The sequence below is a fragment of the Crocodylus siamensis genome, chromosome 4 (genome assembly GCF_052110815.1).
Source record: "Crocodylus siamensis isolate JL-2025a chromosome 4, ASM5211081v1, whole genome shotgun sequence".
Classification (NCBI taxonomy): domain Eukaryota; kingdom Metazoa; phylum Chordata; order Crocodylia; family Crocodylidae; genus Crocodylus; species Crocodylus siamensis.
In genome coordinates, this window is record NC_143398.1 from 26,894,715 (window position 1) to 26,904,304 (window position 9,590).

Below are 9,590 nucleotides of genomic sequence, written 5' to 3' on the forward strand. Positions count from 1 at the left end.
GACTAGCCAAGTTCACTGATGACACCAAACTTTGGGGTAAAGTGTCCACACCTGAGGACAGGAGGCGATCCAGGCTGACCTTGACAGGCTCAGGAAATGGGTGGATGAGAACCTGATGGTGTTTAACACCAAAAAATGCAAGGTTCTCCACCTTGGGAGGAAAAACCCGCAGCATGCTTATAGGCTTGGCAGTGCTATGCTGGCTAGCACTATGGATGAAAGGGACTTGGGGGTCATGATTGACCACAAGATGAACATGAGCCTTCAATGTGATGCTGCAGCTAGTAAAGTGAGCAAAATGCTGGCTTGCATCCATAGATGCTTCTCAAGCAAATCCCAGGATGTCATTCTCCCATTGTACTCGGCCTTGGTGAGGCCGCAGCTGGAGTACTGTGTCCAGTTTTGGGCTCCACAATTCAAAAAGGATGTGGAGAAGCTTGAGAGAGTGCAGAGGAGAGCCACGTGCATGATCAGAGGTCAGGAAAACAGACCTTATGATGAGAGGCTGAGAGCCATGGACTCTTCAGCCTGGAAAAGCACAGGCTCAGGGGTGATCTGGTGGCTGCCTATAAGTTTATCAGGGGTGCTCACCAGGATCTGGGGGAACGTCTGTTCACCAGAGCGCCCCAAGGGATGACAAGGTCGAACGGTCACAAACTCCTCCATGACTGTTTCAGGCTGGACATAAGGAAGAACTTCTTTACTGTCTGAGCCCCCAAGGTCTGGAATAGACTGCCTGCTGGAGGTGGTTCAAGCACCTACTTTGAATGCCTTCAAGAGAAATTTGGATGTTTATCTTGCTGGGATCCTATGACCCCTGCTGACTTCCTGCCCTTGGGGTGGGGGCTGGACTCGATGATCTTCCGAGGTCCCTTCCAGCCCTAATGTCTATGAAATCTATGAAAATGTATTGTTGCTGTGTCCCTGGGCACTGACAAATGTGCAGGCCCCTGCTGTAACTCATGGTGCTTTATGTGAAGTGCTGTAAGTTAGAGCACCCCCTGACCCAACAGGGGGTTGGATCACAGGGGCGGGGTGGTAGGGATTGAGCCTGCCTGCAGGCTATAGTAGCTGCTTGTCTCAAATGTACAGGGAGGGTGGTGGTGCATCTGGGGTGAAACTGTGAATGGGGAGAGGTGGTAGGTAAGCTTGGGGGGCAGCATACTGTGGGGTGCAGTTGGGGTTATTAGGGTGTAGGAGTAAGTAAAGGACTCCTGGGGCAGGGGTAGTATGGTATAAAACCATTGCTGCAGTCAAGCAGGATTGCATACCCAAGAAATTTATTTTTCCTGATAATCTGATAACCTGCAAGCTTCTTATTGCCAAACAATTTTTTATACTATGGTTGATATTAAATGCCTAATTTTGAACATGACACATCTTACTGCCTTCCAGTAAAAAAGTTTGGTTGTCAGTAAAAGATATTTTCTTGGGTTGGCAACCCTATTTAGAATAGACAGGTGCCCCTCTTTCACTTCATAAAACTGAACAACTGATACTGTGAAACTTCAGATACAAGTCACTGCCAGAGACTGGATGCTGAGTAATCAACCTTAAGGTCATGACCAAGTCCAAGGAAACAACCTTTTTTACAACCTAGGCTGGTAGAGTCACAGTCTATGTTAAATTTCTTCTGGGGAAATATACCACTTCTGGGAGAAGATCTTCAAGGTGCCAACCTGGAATATCTCCCTTGCAAGAGAATTTCTCTTGCAAGAATGAACCTTTGTATTCTCCCCTTCTGGCCTGGTCTAGGAGGAGAGGGGAACAGGAAGCACAGCTTTGCAGTATTGCCAGTCTGGGAAAACCAGCAGACTGTCTGGTTTGGAAAACCGCTTGGAGGCTTTGCTCCTTGTTCCCTCAAATCTCAGAGGGGCTGCGAGTGCCAGTTTGAAATGCCCTGGGAGGTAGAAGCCCCCCCGTGTGATATTTCAGGGCCTCGTGTAGCTCTGCGTGTGGGCTCCCCACCAGAGGGCAGTTTAAGACCAACATCACCAGTCCCCTTGGGACCAGGAGGAAGGAAAGAGCCTGTGTTCCCTACACGTTCCCCAGACTGATCCTTGCTCTTGCTCTTAGGAAGGTGAGGAGACCAGGGGAGAGGTGGCAACTGCAGGCTGAATACTTGTACTGCTGTCTTTCCTAGAACAATTTCTAGTGATGGAAATTTCTCAAAAATTTCCACCATTAGAAATGAACACCTGAACACAGTCTCAGACAGCTGGACATGGGCAGAGTCTATTCTGCTCCCTAGGGGCATATGTAGATGAAATGGGGACCCCTAAATTGAAGCAGTGAGTTTTAAAAAACACCGCTTCAATTTAGGGCTGATTAAACCCCTGTGTCATGCACATACCACACTGGCTTACCTACCTCTCTGGCAGTAAGCTGCCAGCGGGTGGAGAGGTCCCTGGACTGTGGAGGAGGGGCTGGTGCTTCCCTCCGTGGTACTGGCAGCCCCCCCCAGACAGCACCCGCCTGCAGGCACATGGCTCAGGCAGTCCCGGGAGGCACCACAGCTACAAAGGGAAGCACTAGGCCCCCACACAGCTCAGGCAGGCAGGCAGGCTCCAGGGGGGAAAAGAAAAAAGATCAGGCTTGCTGCTTTTCTTGGGTGAAGCCTCCTTTTCTGGGCTGCTGCCAGGCTGTCTGTAAGGCTTCCTGTGGAGCCGTGGAGCTGCACAGAGCCCAGTGCTTCACTCTGCAGCTGTAGGGACAGGAAACTAAAACTCCTTGAAGGAGTTTTAGTTTGCTGTGCCCCAAGTCATGTAAGATGCATTACGCTGCTGAATTTCCTACAGTAGCTGGAATGAATGCGCAATATGCTGCCAAGGCATGCAAACACCGACACTATTAAAGCAGTGCAAAAGTATTTAGCCCACTTTAAAGTGTTGTGCACACATGCCTCTTGTTTCATCTACACGTGGCCTTGGGCACTCCATCCCTACTACTCAGGTATATTCACTCCAATTAGGCCTTTCTGTAGAAAATCCATTGTCTGAGGTGTAACATAGGAATCTCCAGATGACCTGTGTGGCAAGTAACACAGTATTTGTAAACACATTGCCCTCTACTAACAGAAGTTCATAGCTGCACTGTTTTTTTCTCTTGCCCAAGTTTAGGCTGAATCACATTTTCAAGGCAGCAGAGACAAGTCTGTACTGTGCTGCTCTGCTTTCCCACTCTCATGCTGTCTGGAAAGCTTCATTCTCCAGGAATCTTAATCCATCACCTTTTGTAAGTACTAACAGTCATACTGTAATAAAAGGCAGTGGTGGAAGAGTGGAACTATACCAGCCAATTATAATCTTAATGTTGGTAAAAGGAGGGACAGCAGCAAAATAAAAACTGAGCAAATAATATCTCTTAAAAATGAACTTAAGAATAATAAAAAAGCACTACATTTATAGTTTTCTGCACCAGGATTGGGATCTTTATTGTCTTGTAAAATGACTCAGATTGTAAAACCTCTCTTTTAAAACTTCTTTTACTGACAATCTGCAAACTTTTTACTGACAACCAAACTTTTTTACTGAATGGCAGTAACGTGTCATATTTTTCCCATATTGAAATGCTGGCAAAGTTTGTGAGAAGGTCCAGAAAATGTGGGACTAGTAGAAGCAAACCAAGTGATTCAGATATGTTTTGAAAGATTACACAGCTAACAAGTGAATGGGAGTGTAAACATTTTGCTAAATTACCAGTGGGAAAAATATAGATGGTAGAAACAAGGTGACAGTTCTTAAATGCATGGGAAGATGTGGCTTTTCTTAGGACATGCAGCTTTTCTTAGGACAATGCAGAGAGAGACCAGACAAAGTTATGGTGGGGTACCTTTTCCCCATGAGGAATCCCCTACCTTTTGGTTATATGGTGAGTTTTGCCTTCTCATAAAATACAGTGAAGTGCCTTCCTACTAACCTGGCAGATACCCAAATTGCCTAGGCCTGCAGAAATACAAGGCCATCAATGTGACTGCAGCTGCTGTAGTCACTGGTGAAATCTCTCCCTCACACAGCAGACAGCTTCAGCTACTTTGTGCCAAGGACTCCTCTTGACTGTGGTTGCTCCTAGAACCATCAGGGCTCTGTGAACAAGATAAATATATTTGTAATGGCTGTTGGGTAAGAGAGAAAAACAGTGCAGTCTCTGGCCCACTGTTCCTGTTCCTCACTTACCTAGTCCTTGTTCTTTTTCTTGATGTCATAGAATCACAAAGCAGTATCCCACCACAGGGCTGGAAGGGACATTCAGATGTCATCCAGTCCAACCCTCCACCACAGGCAGGATCATCCCTATCTAAATCACCCTATGCAAATCCATTGTTGAACCCAGCAGTGCCCAAATGTTTTGCCTGGTGGGCCAGATGGGTAGTATTCAGTCTATGCACAGGTTGGATCCATCTGGTAGTCCCAGTCCTGCACCCAGGGTGGGTACGGTGGGGCCCCTTCTGGCCACACAGAGAGGGGCGTGGGACAGCCTACCCCCAGTCCAGCTGTGCAGGGGGAAGGGGGTATGACCCAACCCCAAACCTACCTGTGGAGGGAAGTGAGCATGGTTCAGCTCTGACCCATTACAGGAGGCTTGGGAACCGGGTAATGGGGGAGGCTGGCAGTATTTCCACTGTTCCCCCCTGCCAAATTTCCTGACCCAGATAGAGCACCTCTTGTCTAACCTATTAGCAAAACTATGCAGTCAACCCTGACACAACTACAAGGCATAACACTCAAACCTGCCACAGATAAAGCAGGGGGACAATGGTGGCCAACATTCTGCTGCTTTGAGGGTTGTTAAAATATGCTTGAGAAATTCAAGGCCCATATGGACAAGCCACCTTTTGAGTTTAAAAGATATGGTGATAGTTCCTCAGGCAGCTAGTCAAGGTGGCATGAGGCCCTATCTGGGCATGTGGGGCTAGGTAGGGGAAGAACGATGCTCGATCCTGGCATACTGGGACTGGCCCTGCACTGCTCACCTGGCCCACTATGCCAAAAACTTGAGCACCACTAATCTAAAGGATCCTAAAATGATTAAGACATTGTCAAGTCATTGGGCGACTTGTGTCTCACCTGAATAATTATGCCTTTCAATGGGAAGCAGAAAGTAATGTGCAAACTGGCATCGGACATACTGCTTGGGGCAGTGCCTTTGGACATCACACTCACATCTCTCACCCATTACTAGTGCCTCAAAATGGGCATGGTAACACTATTACACAGCGTCTTCCACTGCACCACATCACCAGAGCAGCATTGCTGCTCCTCATGCTGAAACTTCTTCACTGAGAGTGCCCCCTAATGGCAGCTCCCTGGGATCACCTCTACTTCCAAACTCTCTGTCTGCTCTCCTTCATGGCATCTCTCTCTGCATTCCCTTTTTTATTTAGTTTGTCCTATCTAAATTAAATGAAACTAGGGAGGTGGTGCTTTCCCCTACCTTGGAGGTGTTCAAGAAGAGATTGGACAGGCACCTAGCTGGTGTTATTTAACCCCAGCGTTCCTTCCTGCATAGAGCAGGGGGTCAGACTTGATGATCTACAAAGTCCTTTCCAACTCTAGAAATCTATGAAATCTGTGAAATCTGTTGTCCCCTAATGCACTCAGCCTATCTGCACCGATGCACTCAGAAAACCTGGGCAAACCCTACTACAGACCATGGGAGACTGAGACTGGAGCTTTCTAAGGATTCATGATTTAGTCTGGGGACAGGAGGAAAGGGTCTAATAACCCAGCTGAGCTGGGTTTATGCCAACTTCAATTTTAAGTTCTTAAATAACTGAGGCATAGGTACAGTTTCAACTTAAACATTTGTCTAAAAGCTTAAGTGCTTCAGGTTTCTTACATTTTGCATTAGCATTCTTTTTTCGTTTAAGTCTAGTGGCTGCAGCTTGTCCGAAAATTAAATTGAAATAGTCGATGTTAACACTTATGATAGATTTATGTGCAATGGACAACTCACTTCATAAACAGTTTGTCTCAAATGATTCCATTTTGGCTAAGTACCTTGGATCCTTTTTTAAAAAAGTTTAGTGTACTTCTGTCTATTGTTAGCAACAGCTTTGTTTTGTTTTGTTTTACTTTTCCAAACCCACTATTTTCAGCATCAACATAAACTATGTTTTTGTTAATATTTTGACATTAAGATGCTCTATAAGGAAATTATTTTGTAAACTCTATTCTGGGTTTTATATTTCTGAACAAAGTGTTGACAAATCAGATTAACCAGCTTTATACAAGAGGTCTGGGTTCACTGCAGTGGTTAGGTGTGCCTGGTGGTCTTAACTCAGTCTCTTGTGGAGTTTTATCCATATCACAGAACCACTGCACTATTCCTTTTGGCATGAAGGGCAGCTTTTGCTCAAGAGCAGACTCTACAATAGCAAGGGTGCTACAGACCAAGAACAAGTTGAATTGGTGTGTATTATTTAATATGGGAGCTGGGAAAGGGAGGTAGACCATTGCTTGCAATTTTCCTGACCAGAGCCAGTTCCTGACCAGAGCGTCCTGACTTCAAGGGGCCAGAGTCCAGCCTTTGTCATCACAGCATCATTCTGTTACCTTTTATTTTCAATTGAGATAAAAAACTGCCATATAAGCTTCAATTTTACATCTAAAATGAGTTGTGCTGGTATTTAAAGAGCCAATGGAATGGTACAGTGGGAACCTGTTGAGTGGATTAACTTGTTGTTTAACAAATGTGTTCTCTTAAACGGTCAATTTTCTATTGTATTTTACTTTAAGAAATATTCCAATGTGATTCCTTATGTTTTAGAAAGGTTCTGCTACATCCTTCTATATATTTTAGTTTGGTTTCACGGACTTGTATGCAGAACAGGTTTATTTTTCTTTAGTGGATTCATAGTTTCATAGTTGTTAGGGGCTGGAAGGGACCTTACAGATCAGCAGGTCGAGTTCTCCTGCACTTGGGCAGGAAAGACGGCTGGGATCCACTGAATAGGGTTTGATTTGCTCTTGTACTTCTGTTGTAGCTAAATAAAGGAGAACGAACAAAGTGAAAAAAAATCTGCTGCTCACAAACAGGGAAGAATTGGTGGGGAATGTGGTAGTGGATGGCAACTTGGGCACCAGTGACCACAAGATTATAGAGTTCAGGATCCTGAGGGAAGGGAGAATGGAGAGCAGTAGAGTAAGGACCCTGGACTTCAGAAAAGCAGACTTTGACTCACTCAGGGAACACATGGGCAAGATCTCCTGGGAAGCCAGACTGAGGGAGAGAAGAGTCTAGGAGAGGTGACTGTACTTTAAATAAGCCTTACTAAGAGTGCAGGAACAAACCATCCCAATGCGCAGGAAGACTAAGTAAGTATGACAGAAGACCAGCGTGGCTTAGCAGGGAACTCTTCAGTAAACTAAATCACAAAAAAGGAAGCTTTTAAGTGGAAACGTGGACAAATAAATAGGGAGGAGTATAAAAGCATTGCTCTGGTATGCAGGGATGAAGTCAGGAAGGCCAAAGAGCAATAGGAGTTACAGCTAGCAAGGGATGTGAAGAGTAACAAGAAGGGTTTCTACAAGTATGTCAGTAGCAAGAGGAGAATCAGTTAAAGTATGGGTCCTTTACTGAATGGAGGAGGCAACCTTGTGACAGAGGATGCAGGAAAGGCTGAAGTGCTCAATGCCTATTTCACCTCAGTCTTCCTAGGCCAGGTCAGCTCACAGACTACTGCACCAGCAGCACAGTTTGGGAAGGAGGTGGGCAGCCAACAGTGGCAAAAGAACAGGCTAGGGACTATTTAGAAAAGCTGGATGTATACAAGTCCATGGGGCCAAATGGGATACACCCAAGGGTGATGAGGGAGTCTGCTGATGAGGTTGCAGAGCCATTGGCCATAATCTTTGAAAACTCATGGTGATCAGGGGAAGTCATGGATGATTGGAAAAGGGCAAACATTGTGCCCATGTTTAAGAAAGGGAACTACGGACCAGTCAGCCTCACCTCAGTCCCTCAAAAAATCATGGAGCAGATCCTCAAGGAATCTATTTCTAAGCACTTGGAGGAGAAGAAAGAGATCAGGAACAGTCAGCATGGATTCACCAAGGGCAAGTAATGCCTGACCAACCTGATTGCCTTCTATGATGAGGTGACTGGTTCTGTAGATGTGGGGAGACTGGTGGATGTGATGTACCTCGATTTTAGCAAGCCTTTTGATACGGTCTCCCACAACAGTCTTGCAGGCAAACTAAGGAAGCATATGGATGAATGGACTGTAAGGTGGATAGAAAATTGGCTGGAGCATTGGGCTCAGAGGGTAGTAATGAATGGCTTGATATCTAGTTGGCAGCAGTATCAAGCGGAGTGCCCCAGGGTCAGTCCTGGGCCCAGTTTTGTTCAATGTCTTTATCAGTGACCTGGAAGATGGCAGAGTGCAACCTCAGCAAGTTTGCAGATGATACCAAGCTGTGGGGAGTAATAGATATGCTGGGGGGTAGGGCTGGGATTCAGTGACCTAGACAAATTGGAGGTTTGGGCCAAAAGAAATCTCATGAGGTTCAACAAGGACAAGTGCAAAGTCCTGTACTTAGGATGGAATAATTCCTTGCCCTAGTACACTGGGGCTGACTGGCTGGGCAGCAGCTCTGGAGAAGAGGACATGAGGGTTACATGCTGAATATAAGCCAGCAGTGTGCTCTTGTTGCCAAGAAGGCTAACAGCATACTGGGCTGCATTGGTAGGTGTGTTGCCAGTAGATCAAAGAAAGTGATTCTTCCCCTCTGTTCAGCACTGGTGAAGCCACATCTGGAGTACTGTGTTCAGTATTGCCCCCCGCCACCCCCCAACTACAGAAAGGATGTAGACAAATTGGAGAGTCCAGCAGAGGGCAACAAAAATGGTGAGGGTGCTGGGGCACATGACTTATGAGGAAAGACTGAGGGAACAGGGCTTATTTAGTCTAGAGAACAGGAGACTGGAAGGGGACTTAATAGCAGCTGTCAGCTACTCGAAGGGGGCTCAAGAGGATGGAGCTAAACTGTTCTCGGTGGCAGATGACGGAAGAAGGAGCAATGGGCTCAAGTTGCAGCAAGGGAAGGTTAGGTTAGATATTACGAAAAACTTGTTCACCAGGAGAGTAGTAAAGCACTGGAACAGGTTACCCAGAGAGGTGGTAGAGGCTGCATCCTTGGAGATTTTTAAGACCCAGTTAGACCCATCCCTGGCTGGGATGATCTAGTTGGGGCTGGTCGTGCCTTGAGCAGGGGGTTGGACTAGATGACCTCCTGAGGTCCCTTCCAACCCTAATTTTCCCTGATTGTATGAATACAATGAGGTCCACCTCCTTCAGGGAGCTAATCAAGTACTGCCACCTCCTGGCAGCCTTTGTCGTATGCAGAGAATGAGAACTGGCAAAGGCTGAATTGTTGGCATAAATCCTAGACTGAACTGCCACAGACATTTTAAAGACTGCCTTAAAGAAATGAGTTCTAGTAAGAGTTTTCCCCTGATAATAGTATTACTCTTTTGGCATCTAGTTGACTGCTCCGCATGTTCCTCACGTGGAGTTACTGGTAGATGCCTCTGGCATCATTAGAAAATAAGTGACCCTCGAAACACCAGTAGAGGTGAAGTTTAATTGA